At 46.7% G+C, this 19777-nt stretch overlaps 1 protein-coding gene across 9 annotated transcripts in view; it reads left to right on the top strand.

The window, feature by feature from the left end:
- kmt2ca (lysine (K)-specific methyltransferase 2Ca) overlaps positions 1-19777 on the top strand; it is a 506051-nt gene that overhangs the window by 298133 nt on the left and 188141 nt on the right. The window lies entirely within an intron of this gene.

A 19777-nucleotide genomic window follows, 5' to 3' on the forward strand; every position in this document is an offset into this window, starting at 1 on the left:
TTGTCCAATGATAGTGATTGGAAAATTGCTGTATTTTGTGTTATGAAGTTGCAAGGTATATCAAACATTTCATGGTCTAGAAGGTGACATCAAACAAACATCAGTACTTCTTTTCAGTTGCATTTTTGTTTGTTAAACCTAACAGTTTTTAATGTTAATATACAAGTAATTTCAATAATGTAAAGTATATACAAAATTCCACTTTTGAAAGGAAAGGTTTTTCTTCCTTGAAATTTTTTTTCTATGTAATTAGATATAAAGTTGTCATAGTCCCAGAAGACCATGGGACTGCTCTCTTTAGAGTAAGAAGACTCATGATTGCCATGTCTTAGATGATGTTGAGAAGAAGAGTCCTTCATGGTAACCTCAGCTGATGGAGCTTTTGAACCTGTAGTATTGGCATCATTTTGCAGTACAAACCAGCGTCCGGCGAACTGATTTAACCAATTATTTAAAAAGATGTTTATTTATTGAAAGTATGCAAGATGAGATTTGTTAACCTCCACATGAACTTGAGAATTTGTTTCTGCTAAACCTGTGCACAGAACATTATTCAGCATCTTTTTAGACATGTGTTTTAAAAGTCTTGAGGTGTAAATTCATTAAAATTATTCAATTTTAATATCCCATCAGCCTTTGGCAGATACACAAATATAGTGTGAAGTACAGATGAGTATTTTGAATTGCATTGTAACGTTTTGAACATAAAATTAAGTTTATGAAAACTTGGAAGCAAAGAATGGAGAAATTTCACCTATACTTGAGGCACGGGCTTTCTTTTTTGGTACACTAAGTGCCAAGTAAATCTGTTAAATGTTTGCTTAGAGTACACATTCTTGACAGTGGTTATAAATAAAATCTAACCAAAGAGAGAATGCTGCTTTGTAACTTGAAATTAATTTAATCATGAAAAACCATCTGTATTTTGCATCTAGCTCAATATTGTTTTCAGGAGACTGAACAATGCATTGCTGCTATGTAATATCTTATTCCCTCCTATTTACAAACTGCTGTTTAGTTGCGCAGATGTGTTGTGGGTCTCTTTTTTCCTGTTTTTTAATTTTGTGAAGGGATAAGGTATCAATCCTAATATAGTGAGTTAAGTAATGTTTTTTGGTTCTTCTGATTCATCTTCAGAATCATGTCTTCCAACTAATTTTAGCATTTTCTATATAAAATAGTAACAGTTTAAATGCACTATGTTAGCTTGTATGCTCAGATTTGTTTCACCCCTTACACTCATGCATGCACATGTACACACCTGTCCAGCAACCACCAATCATCCTAATTTGGTAATGTGTTCAGCAGGGGAGTAGGTAAAATGTTTTGGACTTTTATTGTCTTCTGTTAAGAATACGTTTGGTTGAATTGTGAGCTGTTTGCAGTGGACAACTGTTGTGCTTTTAGATTGCATCCTTCACTGCATTCCAAGAGAGCATTTATTATTGGTAATTTGCATGTTGCAGGTGATTGTTCTGTGTACTGTCAGAAATCAGAATAAGATTGAGGAGTAAAATTGGATTTTCAGTAGTCTGACACAATTTTAAAGGGCGAATAAGTGAAGCTACAATTTAAAGGTTTGGAGAAATTCAATTTTATGCTTGGCTTCTCCTGGGTTAGATTCTACAGATTTTATAACGATGGAAAGCTGCCAAAGTGAATTTGTTCAGACTTCACTCTGTGGGTTATGTGAGCATTTTCTTCAGTGTGCTATTTTCAAGAATACTGAAATATGTCTTCTTGCCCCAGTGTACTAATGGAATGAGCAGAAGCAATGATTTTATTTGAAGGAATTTCAATTGGTTCAGCTCAAACTTTAAGTTTAGTTCTTGTGACTTTTATGTCTCAGTCTGAGCATGTGTTGGTTGCTGAATGTCCCAGCTTGCACAGTAAGATTCATGGAGTACAAGTAATAGCTCTTCATTCTGTGGAAAGATTGTTGTGTAGATTCTTATGTTAAAAGACTTTTGCACATTTTAAAGCTCCTTTTTTGATTTAGATTGTGGAAATCAGAGCCCTAGACTCAGAAAGATACATTTAATTTTAGTAACGTTTTTGAGTCAGAATATTTCTGAGGCAAATATAATTTTGACTTTTTTTAATGTAAATGGGTAGAAGCTAATTGCACACATCTGTTTGTTGTGAATTCTCATTTAAAAGTTTACAACTCCTCATACTTGGCTTTTTGGCAATTGTGAGAAACCGAACTCTCAAATCAATCAGCCAGAGACAAAGCCTTGGAAACAACAACAATCTATTACAGTCTCGCAAGAACTGGACACTTCTGTAATCAAGCAGAACTGTGCGCAAAAATAACACATTAAAGCATTCTTATTCAGTTTTCAAGTTGCAGAATCGCTCCTCCCTTTTCCCTTCCTATCACAAGCCAATTACCTCACTTGTTAGTTATTTTCTTATCTGGCCATCCTGCTGTCCTCGTCTGAATTCATTGTTCCTTGTTTGTTACAACTTGTTCTTTATTCCAGTTTCTCTTATCATACTTTCATTTCACAATAAAGCTTATAGTTATTTCCTAGCTTAAAACTATTTTCTTTAAAAGACCCTCTATATTCATGAAAGTCTTAGCCTTAAGTATGCTGCAAGAATTCCGTGACCGTTTATATAATGTTCCCCTTCTCCTGCTCCCCCCACACACTACACCCCCTCACCCATCTGCAAAAACAACATTTCTAATCTCCTACAATTCCCCCTTTTTCTTTTTTTCTAACTGTTGTTTTTGCAATTATTAAGTCTCCTTTAAGTCATTTTCTTATGTTCTGCCCTCTTAGGCCTTTTGGCGATGAGGTTCACAATCTTACATTTTACGTTTGTGTTGTTCATCACTTGAACTCTAAAAGCATTCTTTGACTTTCTCTTTGTTGCATATCACCTGCTGATTGTAAAAGCATCTGATGATTTATTTGGGCTCCTTCCCCAAGGGATGTCATCAGTCAGCTCATTACCCATTTTAGGACATTGAACCCTATCACCAGACCCATTAATATCAATAATCCATAGATAGCTAGGTTGACTAACCACCTTCCCCAACCAGTTAATCCCCCATTCCCATCCTTTTTTGTTCCGGTACTGATTACTGGCCTCCCTTATCTTGGCGATTTTATCTCGCACATGTTTGGACATATCAGTAATGTTAGAGGAGACCTCAGGTATGTACGTACAACATTCATCTCCAATTAGTGCATAGGTACCACCCTTCTCTGCCAGAATATAATCCAGAGCCATCCTGCTCTGAAGGGTCGTTAACCTAGTGGCAATCATTTCGGTCATATGGCTGCGAGCTGGGATTGGGTTTCGGCCAATGCATCAGCAGTATTGTTGGCCAACTCTTCCAGGGAATCCGCCAACTTTTGTATTTCTACTCCTGCTCGGGTGGTCCTATATGTAGGTATGAAAGTCCAGAGGAGGCAATCTCCTTCAGTTACTTTCCGGGTTACTCGCCTTCCTCCCTGTTTATTCCGAGGTATTTTTGGAGCTCTCTTTAATATCCTCAAGTGGGGAATTATATAGGCAAGGTAGCAAAGCCTCTGGCTTTGAGGTAGTGTCTGAACTGGATTGTCCCAGCACCCATTCCCGTTACATCCGCCACTCCAAACATATATCTTACCGGGGATAAATGGGTAGGCCTTTAAGCCACCCACCCAATATGTCCCATTCAATACTTGGGGAATGGTCGTGGCAGTGGCTTGGCTGGTATAGACACAAGATGATTTTCATAATCGGAATGGTGCAGTGTCATTCTGATTACAGAAACCAGTGTATTTACTGCTTTCGGTGGGGAAACTCTGTAAGGCCATCAATAGCACCCAGAGTTTTTGGGGTTGGTCGAGGGAACCACCCCACAAAGTTATAATTACCCCTTTCAAATCTCCAAGTTGTATCATTTGAGTCCGAGTCAAATTGTTGTATATCGTACACTTCTTCTTTGGTAAGTGGTATTACCGTGAGAGGAATTCCGGATTCCCCATGGTGTGGGATCTCTGCGCACACCCAACAGTCGGTATGCCCCTTTAGTTTAACATAATTCTGACAAAGTGGTAAAATGATTCCCAACCCCCCGCCGGCAGCTAGCGCCAATATTATCGTGACAACATAAAGCTGACCATTCATTTCAGCTCACAACCCTATGTGTCTATTCCCTAATCCTTTAAATACCAGGGAGGAGTGAGTCCATACAACACTTATAATTGTTCTGGGATACAGTTTTTTTTAACCAATTCTTAATTGTCTCTTAGTTCAGTCCATTCTTTTTGCTCAGCTTGACTTTCAGAGGGTTGTCTGTAGGATGAGCTTGCCACTCTGCCGGAGGTGAAGGAGCATCCACCGGGCCCTTAACACGAGTGTGATGACTCCACCCTTTTTCAGCAGTTCGGACAGCTGTTTCAGTAGTCAGGAGGGTTAGGAACGGTCCCTCCCAGCTTTGCTGCAGTTTGGTATCTTTCCAGGTCTTTATCAGGACCCAATCACCCGGTCGTATCCGATGTACTGCGAATTCAAGTGGAGGTGTCTGGGTCAACAGACCCTTCTTCCTAAGGACAGACAAAGAAGATTAGACTTACAGTGTGGAAACAGGCCCTTCGGCCCAACAAGTCCACACCGACCCGCCGAAGCGCAGCCCACCCATTCCCCTACATTTACCTCTTAACTAACACTATGGGCAATTTAGCATGGCCAATTCACCTGACCCTGCACATCTTTGGACTGTGGGAGGAAACCGGAGCACCCGGAGGAAACCCACGCAGACATGGGGAGAACGTGCAAACGCCACACAGTCAGTCGCCTGAGGCGGGAACTGAACCCAGGTCTCTGACGCTGTGAGGCAGCAGTGCTAACCACTGTGCCACCGTGCCGCCCACAAAGAGCCAAATGCCACAATATAGCTCTTTAAAAACTTATCATTGAACTCTACAGTTGGTAATTCCCCTCTTCCACCCAAGAAAGGTAATCCAAACATCATTTCATAAGGAGAGAGGCTTATATCACGTATCTGCGCAGTCCTTATGCAAGTACTTTTGTTTCCTTACTGGGGGTAATTCTGTGTAAGCTACCTGTATTTTTTGAAAAGGTCTTACCCCAGGGTTTCTTCCGCCTCTTGGCCCCCCCCTTCTCATTACTTTCTTATTAATCTTTTGGCAAGTCGGGCATCCTGCGCATACCTGCTTGGCTAATGTGTATATCCCTTTACATCGGTACTTCCTTAACACTCTGTCACACATGAAAGGGGAAAGATATAAAAGAGACCTAAGGGGCAACTTTTTCACGCAGAGGGTGGTACGTGTATGGAATGAGCTGCCAGAGGAAGTAGTGGAGGCTGGTACAATTACAACATTTAAGAGGCATTTGGATAGGTATATGAATAGGAAGGGTTTGGAGGGATATGGGCCGGCTGCTGGCAAGTGGGACTAGATTGGGTTGGGATATTTGGTCTGCATGGACGGGTTGGACCGAAGGGTCTGTGTTTCCATGCTGTACATCTCTATGGCTTGGGAGCCCCTGTGAGACTGCCTTGGTGCAAGGTGGTTAGGATGTTTCTCATGACTGGTTTACTTAATAACTCCCTTCCATCCGGGAGGATCCATCGTCCTTAGGTTGTCTTAGCTATCGTTATAGTTACTGCACTATCCTCCACCCCAATTTTTAAGACCAGCAATCTAATCAAATCCCTACCTAATAGATTCCTTCCAATGTCCGGAATATACAGTAATTGTCCTAGCACTTCCTCATCATTTCCTCTAATTAGGGTTGGCTGAAAAATAGGCACCAAGAATTCTTCGCCTTTTACTCCAGAAACCTTAAGATACTCCTTAGTCAATTTAACGCCGGTAGCTCTAAAACTTAGGGATGACCGTGCCGCTCCCGTGTCCACCAAAAATATTGCCTCCACCCCTTCAAGTCCCACCTTTTAAGTTTATCAAGGGTTCCCGGTGGGTCTCAGGAGGAAGGAACCCCTGACTCCCCTAATCATCATCTAAGGTCATAAGGGAAACAGCTTCCCTTTCTTGTGGTAATTCCGGGCATTCCCGTTTAAAATGCCCCATTTTCCCACAATGGTAACACCCTGCCTGCTGCCTTCTTTCTCGGGTATCTGACCCTTGTCTTTCGTGTCCTCCCTTACCCTTCCTGTTATTTCCTGATCCCATTCTCCTTTTTGTTATTTCTTCTACTGCCGCCACCATCATTTTTGGCTTTCTGCTTCTCGTCTTCCCTTTTCATGTACACTTTCTGTGCTCAAGTAACAGTTCTTCCATCTGTCTTTCACTCCATCCATCTAATTTCTGTAATTTCTTTTGTATGTCCGGCCATGATTTAGTTACAAATTGGACCTTTAAGAGTCCCTGTGCTATCGGATTATCGGGATCCATTCCCGAATACTTCCTTGTGGTCTCCTTGAGCCTTTTTAGGAATTCAGAAGGAGTTTCATCATTCTCTTGTCATACTTCAAAGGTCTTAACAAAGTTTTGTGATCTAGGTGCTGCCTCTTTAATTCCTAACATTACCATTTCTTGTAGATCCTGCATTGACTCCCTATCTATTCTGTCATTATTCTCCCAATGAGGGTCAACATTTGGGAATTTCTGTTCTGCTGGGGCCCTTTCTTCCCCATTCTAGATTAGTGGTGCTGGAAGAGCACAGCAGTTCAGGCAGCATCCAAGTAGCTTCGAAATCGCCGTTTCGGGCAAAAGCCCTTCATCAGGAATGGGCTTTTGCCCGAAACGTCGATTTCGAAGCTACTTGGATGCTGCCTGAACTGCTGTGTTCTTCCAGCACCACTAATCCAGAATCTGGTTTCCAGCATCTGCAGTCATTGTTTTTACCCCTTCCTTCCCCAACTGGGTGCTTCTTCTCCCATTCCTGTAAAGCCGCTCTCCTAATCATACCTCGTTCTTCCCCTGAAAATAACGTTCCTAAAGTTGCCATCAGTTCTCCCCAGGTATATAAATTAGGCCCTTGGAGTCCAACCGGATCCTCTATTAAACTTTTCATTTCCTTTTTAAAGGCCCTAACTTCACTGCTAATTAAGGGAGCGTTTACATATCTGATTGCACCTTCCCCAATCGGAACCTCTTGTAAGGGATATAATTTTACATTTTCCATTATCTCTGTCTCTGCCCCCCATCCACCCCACCCCCACCCCCTTGCGTGTGGTGGCTCGAGTGATTCTGAGCCCCCTAGATTCTGCATCTTTTAGTTCAGAGTCCGTTCCTTTTTCTGTGTCTGGACTCTGTTTTACTTCAGGAGCTGTAGGCTCGTTCCGGGGAGTAGTATATGGGGGCAGCAAACACGTTAAGGGATCCCATTGTGGCTTCCCTTCATTCTTTTTCTGTTCTTTCCCTGATTGCCCTGTATTCATGGGACATAATTTTACTCCCACGCTCCCTATCCAACAAGCCGCATAATCAGACTCTTTTTGACTGTACGGTTCTTTTCGATTGACATATATATTAAGATCTTGACACAGCCAATCCTCATTTGGGCCAAAAAATACCAGGCGCCTTAATACTTTCTCTAGTCCAAACGAAACAACAATAGTTTATCATTGTAGCCTTATCGTTCTCCCGCGTCCGGGAATTGTGTTCCCAATTACCCAACGTTTTCCCCAAAGGACTGTCTAGCGGAATATATTCCCCTTTAATGCTATTTACAGATCGATCGTTACCCAGGCAACTCCCCGTGCCTCCCATTGTTGCTAATTTAATTAATCTTAACGAGGTCCGGTGTCACCTTCTTCCACATCCCCTTCAGAGTCCTGACTAGACACCTTACTCATCCGATTAATCTGACCAATTATATGCTTTTTGAGACTTCAGCTGTTTTCCATAAATCACTTTTATGTAAGGAAAAAGAGATCAGTTAGAAACTGATAGTAAGGCAGTCATGACCTGTAAAAAGAACAGGAGTTAACATTTTATTTCATAATCTGTAAAATCCTCAACCTTAAAAGAAATTATGTTAAAATTTCCATAGTAGAAATCAGATTCAAAACAGTCCCGAAATCACAAAGGGCTAAACTTTCTACTTGCTGTACAGCTCTCGTGCTCTCTCTCTCGCGCTCTCTCTCTCTCCCTCCCTCCCTCTCTCGCTCTCTCTCCGCACGCGCTCTCTCTCTCTCTCTCCTTTTTCTCTCTCTCTCCCTCTCGCTCTCGCTCGTGCGCGCTCTCGCTCGCGCGCGCACGCGCTCCCCCTCTCTCTCTCTCTCTCTCCGCGCTCTCTCTCCCCTCCCTCTCTCTCTCTCTCTCTGCCCCCTCTCTCTCTCTCTCTCTCTCTCTCTCTCTGCCCCCTCTCTCTCTCTCTCTCCTTTTTCTCTCTCTCTCTCTCTCTCCCTCTCCTCTCCCCTCCTCTCTCTCTCTCTCTCTCTCTCTCTCCTTTCTCTCTCTCTCTCTCTCTCTCTCCCTCTCCCCTCCCCTCTCTCTCTCTCTCTCTCTCTCTCCTTTTTCTCTCGCTCGCGCGCGCGCGCTCTCCCTCTCTCTCTCGCTCGCTCGCGCTCTCTCTCTCTTGCGCACTCTCGTTCTCGCGCTCTCTCGCTCTCTCTCGCGCTCTGTCTCGCTCTCGCGCTCTCTCTTGGGCTCTCTTGCGCTCATGCTCGCGCTCTCTCGTGCGCTCGCTCGCTCTCTCTCGCGCGCTCGCTCGCTCTCTCTCGCTTGCGCGCTCTCGGGCACTATCTCATACTCTCTCTTGCGCGCTCTCTCGTGCTCGCGCTCTGTCTCGCTCTCGCGCTCGCTCTCTCTCTCACGCTCTCTCGCGCTCGCTCTCTCTACCGCTCTCTCTCTGTCTCGCACTCTCTCGCGCACTCGCGCACTCTCTCTCACGCTCTCGCTCTCTCGCACTCTCGCGCACGCTCTCTCGCACTCGCGCTCTCTCGCTCTCTCACACTCTCTCTCACATGCTGTCTCGCATTCTCGCACTCTCGCACTCGCGCTCCCACGCTCGCTCCCACGCTCGCTCCCACGCTCGCTCCCACGCTCGCTCCCACGCTCTCTCGCACGCACTCTCGCACGCACTCTTCTCGCGCTCTCGCTCGCACGCTCTCTCGCACGCACTCTTTTTGCGCTCTCGCTCGCACGCTCGCACGCTCTCTCGCCCTCTCGCTCACTCTCTCGCCCTCTCGCTCACTCTCTCTCTCGCTCACTCTCTCTCTCGCTCACTCTCTCTCGCACACTCGCTCGCGCTCGCGCTCTCTTGCTCTGTCGCGCGCTCTCGCTCTCTCGCACGCTCTCTGGCTCGCACTCTCTCTCTCGCGCGCACTCCCTCGCTCTCTCGCACACACTCCCTCGCTCTCTCGCACTCTCTCTCTCGCACACACTCTCTCGCGCTCTCGCACTCTCTCTCTCGCACACACTCTCTCGCGCTCTCGCACTCTCTCTCTGGCACTCTCGCTCCCGCTCTCTCGCGCTCTCGCTCTCTCTCGCACGCCGCTCGCGCTCTCGCGCGCTCTCTCTCGCACTCTCGCACTCTCGCACTCTCGCACTCTCGCACTCTCGCACCCTCGCACCCTCGCTCTCTCGCTCTCTCGCTCTCTCGCTCTCTCGCTCTCTCGCTCTCTCGCACCCTCGCTCTCTCGCTCTCTCGCTCTCTCGCTCTCTCGCTCTCTCGCTCTCTCGCTCTCTCGCTCTCTCGCTCTCTCGCTCTCTCGCACTCTCGCTCTCTCGCTCTCTCGCTCTCTCGCTCTCTCTCGCGCTCTCTCTCTCTCTCGCGCACGCGCTCCCGCTCTCTCGCTCCCGCACGCGCTCGCTCCCGCACGCGCTCGCTCCCGCACGCGCTCGCTCTCTCGCGCTCTCTCTCTGGCACGCTCTCTGGCACGCTCTCTCTCGCACTCGCACTCTCGCACGCTCTCTCTCGCGCTCTCTCTCTCGCGCTCTCTCTCTCGCACGCTCTCTCTCTCGCGCTCTCTCTCTCGCGCTCTCTCTCTCGCGCTCTCTCTCTCGCGCTCTCTCTCTCGCGCTCTCTCTCTCGCGCTCTCTCTCTCGCGCTCTCTCTCTCGCGCTCTCTCTCTCGCGCTCTCTCTCTCGCGCTCTCTCTCTCGCGCTCTCTCTCTCGCGCTCTCTCTCTCGCGCTCTCTCTCTCGCGCTCTCTCTCTCGCGCTCTCTCTCTCGCGCTCTCTCTCTCGCGCTCTCTCTCTCGCGCTCTCTCTCGCGCTCTCTCTCTCGCGCTCTCTCTCTCGCGCTCTCTCTCTCGCGCGCGCTCTCTCGCGCTCGCTCTCTCGCGCGCGCTCTCTCGCGCGCGCTCTCTCGCGCGCGCTCTCTCTCGCACTCGCTCTCTCGCGCACGCTCTCTCGCGCTCTGTCTCACTCGCACGCTCGCTCTCGCACTCGCTCTCGCACGCTCTCTCTCGCGCTCTGTCTCTCGCTCTCGCTCTTGCTCTCGTGCTCGCTCTCTCGCGCTCGCTCTCTCGCACGCTCTGTCTCTCACTCGCGCTTGCGCTCGCACGCTCTCTCGCACGCTCTGTCTCGCACGCTCTGTCTCGCACGCTCTGTCTCGCACGCTCTGTCTCGCACGCTCTGTCTCGCACGCTCTCTCTCGCGCGCTCTCTCTCGCGCGCTCTCTCTCTCGCGCGCTCTCTCTCTCGCACGCTCTCTCTCGCGCGCGCGCGCGCTCTCGCTCTCTCTCGCGCACTCGCGCTCTGTCTCTCGCTCCCGCTCTCTCCCGCTCTCCCTCTCTCCCTCTCACATTCTCTCTCTCTCGCGCGCTCTCAGACACTTTGAGCTTCCCGCAACGACTCCTCTAGCTTTTGAATATTTTTCTGGATGTCTGGCCATAAGTTAGTTACAAAGTGCACCCTCAGTAGCCCTTCAGCTACTAGCCCTTCTGACGCGGGCTGTTTTCCATGGACATATGCTTCATTTTATATATCGCCAATTCCCATACTTTCGTACACCCGACCACCAAGGCAATACTTAAAGGTTTCTTTTCTTACCATGATCTGTGCACAGAGTTACCTGGTCATTTCGGTGCGCCCCATCCCGCAGCAATTCCTGCAGCAAATACCGCTGCCCCTGGTTGCCCAGATATATCCTTTAAGACCTTTCCCTACCCGGGTCTTGTGCACAAGAGTTGCCCGACCGAACCCATCGCGTCTGCCCACCTTGTTTTCAGGGTCTCCCAGTCCGGATCGTACTCACCCAAACCGCAAACGACAAGCAAGGGAGTCGGAGATCACAGAAATCGACGAGGTGCACCTCCCCCGTCGACCGAAGAGTGTCAAGCGGTCGGAGTTTTGGATCCCGGACGGCCTCCAATTGTGAGAAACAGAACTCTCAAATCAATCAGCCAGCGACAAAGCCTTGGAAACAAGAACAATTTATTACAGTCTCGCAAGAACTGGACACTTCTGTAATCAAGCAGAAATGCGCGCGAAAATAACACATTAAAGCATTCTTATTCAGTTTTCAAGTTGCGGAATCACACCTCCCTTTTCCCTTCCTATCACAAGCCAATTACCTCACTTGTTAGTTATTTTCTTATCTGGCCATCCTGCTGTCCTCGTCTGAATTCATTGTTCCTTGTTTGTTACAACTTGTTCTTTATTCCAGTTTCTCTTATCATACTTTCATTTCACAATAAAGCTTATAGTTATTTCCTAGCTTAAAACTATTTTCTTTAAAAGACCCTCTATATTCATGAAAGTCTTAGCCTTAAGTATGCTACATGCTACAAGAATTCTGTGACCGTTTGTATAATGTTCCCCTTCCCCTTCCCCCTCCCACCCATCTGCAAAGACAACATTTCTAATCTCCCACAGGCAACAACCTTTTAAAGGCACTGCAAGCATACTTTTAAAAAGAAATCAACAAAGGTGTTACTGTTTGTTAGGAAGTGGGACATTTTGGCTGAAGTCACTACTGTTTGGTTAAAACAGGCAGTGGACCAGTCTGGGAGTACATAATAATTTTGAAGAGCCAAAGGGACAAATAGGTGATGTGAAATTCTATGATCAAGGAGCATCGAATGTTCTAATTTAACTCTGGGTTTGTTGTATTAAGAGGTGGAGCAAAGCCTGCAAATGGCGAGAGATATTCCAAATTCACGGTTTCTGAACTGGAGTTACTCTGGCACTTTAGAGAGCAAGAGAGGTTCATTTGAAAGGTTCCAGGAGATGACTACCCTGCAGGCAGCAAGAGTTCAGGATATCTGTGTGGCCATCAGATAGATATTGGAAGAGGTTGGAAGTATAGGTGTCTGCAGAGTGTATGTTACTCTCCACAATTACTCTGTATTAAGCAACAATTGGGAGTAATGACCCTGAGGGGCTGCAAACCAGACCATGGTGCCACGGGGTCAGAAAGGTAAAAATGTGGTTATCAGAAATTCCTGTAATGCCACATCAGTTGTCATATGGTATGTTGCCTACCTGGTGCCAGAGCAAAAGACACCATACAGGGCATGCAGAATACTCTTTCAAAGTGCAGGAAGTAAGCTGGAAAGTATGGTACATGTTGGTACCAGCAACACAGAACAGGCATCAAGTTCCTGCCATCAGATTTCCAGAAGCTTAATATAGTAATCTTGTGTTTGCTTTCAGTACTAATCATTAGTGAGAGTATAAGAGTCAGCAAAGGTCAGTGGATTGTCTTGAAGCATGATGCATGAGGTGACGGCTTTAGACACTGCAAAGTTTTAAAATTGATAAGGTGGTACTAAATAGGCCGTCTGTACTTAAGAATTGATAAGGCACCAAAACCAGAGAGAATTCATCCAAAGAGACTGCGGGGAGCAAGAGTGGAAATTGTTGAGTCACCAGCCATTATTTTCCAGTTTTCTTTAGATTAATTGATATCAGAGGGCTGGTTGATGTAAATGCTACACAGATGCAAAGATAACTACAGGCCAGTCAATTTTCACCTCTGTGGTGCTGAAGCTTCCAGCAATGATAATTTAAGACATAGTCCATAATCAGTTGGACAATTATGGGTGAATTAAGGAACGTCAGTTTGGACTTCAGAAAAAAATGTGTTCAACTAACTAGCTGGACATTTTTGATGAAGCAACAGAGAAGGCTGTTGATATTAATGTGCAAGATTCCAGATGACAATTGATAAGGTTCTGTGCAGCAAACTTGTAAATTAAATTGTAACTCATGGAGTAAAAGGGGGCGGTAGCAACATAGATACAAAACCAGCACAGTGGCAAAAAAGAGAGTGATGGTTAGTGGATTTTTTTTTGAGTTAGAGAATGTATAACTCTTTGCCAGAAGTCAGTGTTGAGATCCTTGCTTTTCCTAATGCATAGTACTGATCTCGGCCAGTTTCAGAATTTGGGAATGATATGAAAATTGGAAGCATTGTGAACTGAGATGTAAGTTTTAAATGGACGTAGGTTAATGGAATAGCCAGCCAAAGTGGCAAATTACACTTTACTACATTAAAATTGAACTGATACATTGTGGTAAGAACTACATGGAGTGACAGTATAAATTAAATTGTAAAGGGTCTACAGGAGTAGAGCAACCCTGGGTACTTAAATCATTGAAAGCTGCAAGGCAGATTGAAAGAATGCTTAATAAAGCATACAGCTTCCTAGGCTTTATTAATAGGGGCATTAATAAGAGCAAGGAAGTTGTATTATGTTTCTACACAATGTAGATTCCACCTGACCTTGAGTATTGTGCCCTTTCTGAGCACCACACTTCAGGAAAGATATGAAGGCATTAGAGTCCAGAAGGTTCACAAATGGTTCCAGGGATGATCACCAACAATTACAGAGAGAGTTTGGAATTCCTTTGCTGACAAAATAAAAGGATGGGATGGAATTTGGTAGAGGTATTCAAAAATGCCATGAGTTTGCAGGTGGTAGGGTGAAGAACAAACATGCACAGGGAGAGGCTAGGATTTGAAATGCAGTATCAAAGTGTAGTGGAAGCTAGTTCACCTGAGCCCCCTAAGGTGGGATTGGATTGCTATCTCAAAAAGGTAGAATCTGCAGAGTAATGGGGAGAAGGTGGTGGAGTAGCACTAAACAAATTGTTCAAACAGAGAGCCAGTGTAATATGAATAGCTCTTTTTTTTGCTTTTAACCATTCTGTGGTCTTCATGTTTGGACTGAATTTCTTCTTCAATGTTCATTTTTAGGGGGCAAAAAAGCGAAAGTGTATATGTTGGGGGAATAACAACTGGACAGGTGAAAGCCAAAGGCCCACAACCAGGGACTATACAAAATAATCTGTGTAATTAGCAGAGTTCTTCAGAGTACCTTTTGGGAATCTACTGAAATGAGAAATTTCTTCAACCAGAGAGTGGTTAACCTGTGGAACTCATTGCTGCAGTGGGATGTGGAGGCCATGTCATTGAATGTTCAATGACCTAGATTCTTGATTGGTGAGATCAAACGTTCTGAGGAGAAGGCAGGAGAATGGAATTGAGAGACATATCAGCCATGATCAAATGGCGGCGCAGACTCGATTTGCCGAATGGCCTAATTCTGCTCCTATATCTTGTCATCTTCTGGTTTTATATCTCCATGATTCATTTTCCTGACATCTGCATTTCAGTGGAATATTTATCATTTAGATTTTAGCTTTCCTTTGTACTCTTCATTGCCACTTACAATATATTTCTAAAACATATTTTTGCACTATGCCGTTCATTGTCCAATGCTTAGCTGTCCTAAGGTGGTAATGGACTTGGTCTTTGAACCATTATGGTTAATTCTCTAACCAGGAAGACTCATCACTCCATCTGTTGAACATCTCTGTAATTGTTCAGCATTGTTCATGCTGAACTAATAGCAGACAGGGAGGGATGAAAACTTTTTTTATGCCTTGGAGTCTGTGCACTATCATCATCATTGCAACAAACTACAGAGAGGCATGAACACAGTCCAGTCCATCTCACAGACCAGCCTTCCACCCATTGACTCCATCTATACTTCACGCTGCCTGAGGAGAGCAACCGAAATAATCAAAGACTCCTCCCACCCGGTTGTACTGTCTTCCACCCTCTTCCATCGGGCAGAAGATGTAAAACTTGAGTACATCCAAATAGATTCAAGAATACTTTCTACCCTCTCGCACTCTCGCTCTCTTTCTTTCTCCCTCTTGCTCTCGCTCTCTCTCTCTCGCGCTCTCTCTTTTCTCCCTCTCTTTTCTCCCTCTCTTTTCTCCCTCTCTTTTCTCCCTCTCTTTTCTCCCTCTCTTTTCTCCCCCTCTTTTCTCCCTCTCTTTTCTCCCTCTCTTTTCTCCCTCTCTTTTCTCCCTCTCTTTTCTCCCTCTCTTTTCTCCCTCTCTTTTCTCCCTCTCTTTTCTCCCTCTCTTTTCTCCCTCTCTTTTCACCCTCTCTTTTCACCCTCTCTTTTCACCCTCTCTTTTCACCCTCTCTCACTCCTTTTTCACTCTCTCTCTCTCCCTCTCTCTCTCTCTTTTCACTCTCTCTCTTTTTTCACTCTCTCCTTTTTCACTCTCTCTCTTTTCACTCTCTCTCTCTTTTCACTCTTTTCTCTCTCTCTCTCTTTTCTCTCTCTCTTTTCTTTCTCTCTCTCTCTCTCTCTCTCTCTCTCTCTCTCCCCCTCTCTCTCTCCCCCTCTCTCTCTCCCCCTCCCTCTCTCTCTCCCCCTCCCTCTCTCTCTCCCCCTCCCTCTCTCTCTCCCCCTCCCTCTCTCTCTCCCCCTCCCTCTCTCTCTCCCCCTCCCTCTCTCTCTCCCCCTCCCTCTCTCTCTCCCCCTCCCTCTCTCTCTCCCCCTCCCTCTCTCTCTCCCCCTCCCTCTCTCTCTCCCCCTCCCTCCCTCTCTCCCCCTCCCTCCCTCTCTCCCCCTCCCTCTCTCCCCCTCCCTCTCTCTCCCCCTCCCTCTCTCTCCCCCTCCCTCTCTCTCCCCCTCCCTCTCCCTCCCCCTCCCTCTCTCTCCCCCTCCCTCTCTCTCCCCCTCCCTCTCCCTCCCCCTCCCTCTCCCTCCCCCTCCCTCTCTCTCCCCCTCCCTCTCTCTCCCCCTCCCTCTCTCTCCCCCTCCCTCTCTCTCCCCTCCCTCTCTCTCCCCTCCCTCCCTCTCCCCTCCCTCCCTCTCCCCTCCCTCCCTCTCCCCTCCCTCTCTCTCCCCTCCCTCTCTCTCCCCTCCCTCGCTCGCTCTCTCTTTTCACTCGCTCTCTCTTTTCACTCGCTCTCTCTTTTCACTCGCTCGCTCTCTCTTTTCACTCGCTCGCTCTCTCTTTTCACTCGCTCGCTCTCTCTTTTCACTCGCTCGCTCTCTCTTTTCACTCGCTCGCTCTCTCTTTTCACTCGCTCGCTCTCTCTTTTCACTCGCTCGCTCTCTCTTTTCACTCGCTCGCTCTCTCTTTTCACTCGCTCGCTCTCTCTTTTCACTCGCTCGCTCTCTCTTTTCACTCGCTCGCTCTCTTTTCACTCGCTCTCTCTCTCTTTTCACTCGCGCTCTCTCTCTCTCTTTTCACTCGCTCTCTCGCTCTCTCTCTTTTCACTCGCTCTCTCGCTCTCTCTCTCTCTCTCTCTCTTTTCACTCTCTCTCTCTCTCTCTCTCTTTTCACTCGCTCTCTCGCTCTCTCTCTTTTCACTCGCTCTCTCGCTCTCTCTCTCTCTCTTTTCACTCGCTCTCTCTCTCTCTCTCTCTCTTTTCACTCGCTCTCTCGCTCTCTCTCTTTTCTCTCGCTCTCTCGCTCTCTCTCTTTTCACTCGCTCTCTCTCTCTCTTTTCACTCGCTCTCTCTCTTTTCACTCGCTCTCTCTCTTTTCACTCGCTCTCTCTCTCTCTCTCTCTTTTCACTCGCTCTCTCTCTTTTCACTCGCTCTCTCGCTCTCTCTCTTTTCACTCGCTCTCTCGCTCTCTCTCTTTTCACTCGCTCTCTCTCTTTTCACTCGCTCTCTCGCTCTCTCTCTTTTCACTCGCTCTCTCTTTTCACTCGCTCGCTCTCTCTTTTCACTCGCTCGCTCTCTCTTTTCACTCGCTCGCTCTCTCTTTTCACTCGCTCGCTCTCTCTTTTCACTCGCTCGCTCTCTCTTTTCACTCGCTCGCTCTCTCTTTTCACTCGCGCTCTCTCTCTCTTTTCACTCGCGCTCTCTCTCTCTTTTCACTCGCGCTCTCTCTCTCTTTTCACTCGCGCTCTCTCTCTCTTTTCACTCGCGCTCTCTCTCTCTTTTCACTCGCTCTCTCTCTCTTTTCACTCGCTCTCTCTTTTCACTCGCGCTCTCTCTCTCTCTTTTCACTCGCTCTCTCGCTCTCTCTCTTTTCACTCGCTCTCTCGCTCTCTCTCTCTCTTTTCACTCGCTCTCTCGCTCTCTCTCTCTCTCTCTCTTTTCACTCGCTCTCTCGCTCTCTCTCTTTTCTCTCGCTCTCTCGCTCTCTCTCTTTTCACTCGCTCTCTCTCTCTCTTTTCACTCGCTCTCTCTCTTTTCACTCGCTCTCTCTCTTTTCACTCGCTCTCTCTCTCTCTCTTTTCACTCTCTCTCTCTCTTTTCACTCGCTCTCTCGCTCTCTCTCTTTTCACTCGCTCTCTCGCTCTCTCTCTTTTCACTCGCTCTCTCTCTTTTCACTCGCTCTCTCGCTCTCTTTTCACTCGCTCTCTCTTTTCACTCGCTCGCTCTTTTCACTCGCTCGCTCTTTTCACTCGCTCGCTCTCTTTTCACTCGCTCTCTCTCTTTTCACTCGCTCGCTCTCTCTTTTCACTCGCTCGCTCTCTCTTTTCACTCGCTCGCTCTCTCTTTTCACTCGCTCGCTCTCTCTTTTCACTCGCTCGCTCTCTCTTTTCACTCGCTCGCTCTCTTTTCACTCGCTCGCTCTCTCTTTTCACTCGCTCGCTCTCTCTTTTCACTCGCTCGCTCTCTCTTTTCACTCGCTCGCTCTCTCTTTTCACTCGCTCGCTCTCTCTTTTCACTCGCTCGCTCTCTCTTTTCACTCGCTCGCTCTCTCTTTTCACTCGCTCGCTCTCTCTTTTCACTCGCGCTCTCTCTTTTCACTCGCGCTCTCTCTCTCTTTTCACTCGCGCTCTCTCTCTCTTTTCACTCGCTCTCTCTCTCTTTTCACTCGCTCTCTCTTTTCACTCGCTCTCTCTCTTTTCACTCGCTCTCTCTTTTTTCACTCGCTCTCTCTCTCTTTTCACTCGCTCTCTCTCTCTTTTCACTCGCTCTCTCTCTCTCTCTCTTTTCACTCGCGCTCTCTCTCTCTCTCTCTCTTTTCACTCGCTCTCTCGCTCTCTCTCTTTTCACTCGCTCTCTCTCTCTCTCTTTTCACTCGCTCTCTCGCTCTCTCTCTTTTCACTCGCTCTCTCGCTCTCTCTCTTTTCACTCGCTCTCTCTCTTTTCACTCGCTCTCTCTCTCTCTCTCTCTCTTTTCACTCTCTCTCGCTCTCTCTCTTTTCACTCGCTCTCTCGCTCTCTCTCTTTTCACTCGCTCTCTCGCTCTCTCTCTTTTCACTCGCTCTCTCGCTCTCTCTCTTTTCGCTCGCTCTCTCTTTTCACTCGCTCGCTCTCTCTTTTCACTCGCTCGCTCTCTCTTTTCACTCGCTCGCTCTCTCTTTTCACTCGCTCGCTCTCTCTTTTCACTCGCTCTCTCTCTTTTCACTCGCTCTCTCTCTCTTTTCACTCGCTCTCTCTCTCTTTTCACTCGCTCTCTCTCTCTCTTTTCACTCGCTCTCTCTCTCTTTTCACTCGCTCTCTCTCTTTTCACTCGCTCTCTCGCTCTCTCTCTCTTTTCACTTGCTCTCTCTCTCTCTCTTTTCACTCGCTCTCTCGCTCTCTCTCTTTTCACTCGCTCTCTCGCTCTCTCTCTTTTCACTCGCTCTCTCTCTTTTCACTCGCTCTCTCGCTCTCTCTCTTTTCACTCGCTCTCTCTCTTTTCACTCGCTCTCTCTCTCTCTCTCTCTCTCTTTTCACTCGCTCTCTCGCTCTCTTTCACTCGCTCTCTCGCTCTCTCTCTTTTCACTCGCTCTCTCTCTCTCTCTCTTTTCACTCTCTCTCTCTCTCTCGCTCTTTTCACTCTCTCTCTCTCTCTCTCTCTCTTTTCACTCTCTCTCTCTCTCTCGCTCTTTTCACTCTCTCTCTCTCTCTCTCGCTCTACTCTTTCGCTTTCTCTCTGCGCCCCCTCCCCCTGTTCTGCAGCTGTCACACTACATTCTGCACTCTTTTGCTACCCTGATGTTCTTTGCACGGTATGATTTGCTTGTATAGCACACAAAACCACACTTTTCACTGTATTTCGGTGCATGTGACAACAATAAATGACTCCGGTCTGTCTTCCAATGCCTAATTTTAAACACAAAAACGAGTTTGTGATAAAACAAATTATGTCCTCCAAACCTGGTGTTGTGCTGACCTACTCAAGCGTTTTGCATGTCTTAATATTGCAGAACTAATTTTACATCTGATTGTTATCTTTTGTTTGGGCAACCACGCCATCTTTTTGTTTCAATGGAAGCTTGTAGAGCATTACTGCTGAGTTGATGGGTTTGAGAGGTCATACCTCCTTGTCAACAACAATTCATATGTATTAATGAAAGAATATTAGCAAATCACATAAAATTAAAGATCCTTTCATTGTTGAGCGTTGTATGGATGACTTGCAAAATGCCATGTACTGTGACATAATTATTCAATACATATGAAGTAAACCATTCGGTTTATGTACATAATCTAAATTTTTCCAGATGTCCTAGTGCCCACATTTGACCATGGGTGAGATATTAGGAGAAAATAATCTGAGAAATAGGAGAGAGAATTCATGGACCAAAAGGTGCGGTGGATGTGGGTTTCCTGCTGTTCACGTGGTTGATGTCAATTTATCCTGTGTTTATGAAAATTAGCATTTGTGGTCAACTCAAACGACAACTCTGGA

Source organism: Chiloscyllium punctatum, chromosome 8 (genome assembly GCF_047496795.1).
Source record: "Chiloscyllium punctatum isolate Juve2018m chromosome 8, sChiPun1.3, whole genome shotgun sequence".
Classification (NCBI taxonomy): domain Eukaryota; kingdom Metazoa; phylum Chordata; class Chondrichthyes; order Orectolobiformes; family Hemiscylliidae; genus Chiloscyllium; species Chiloscyllium punctatum.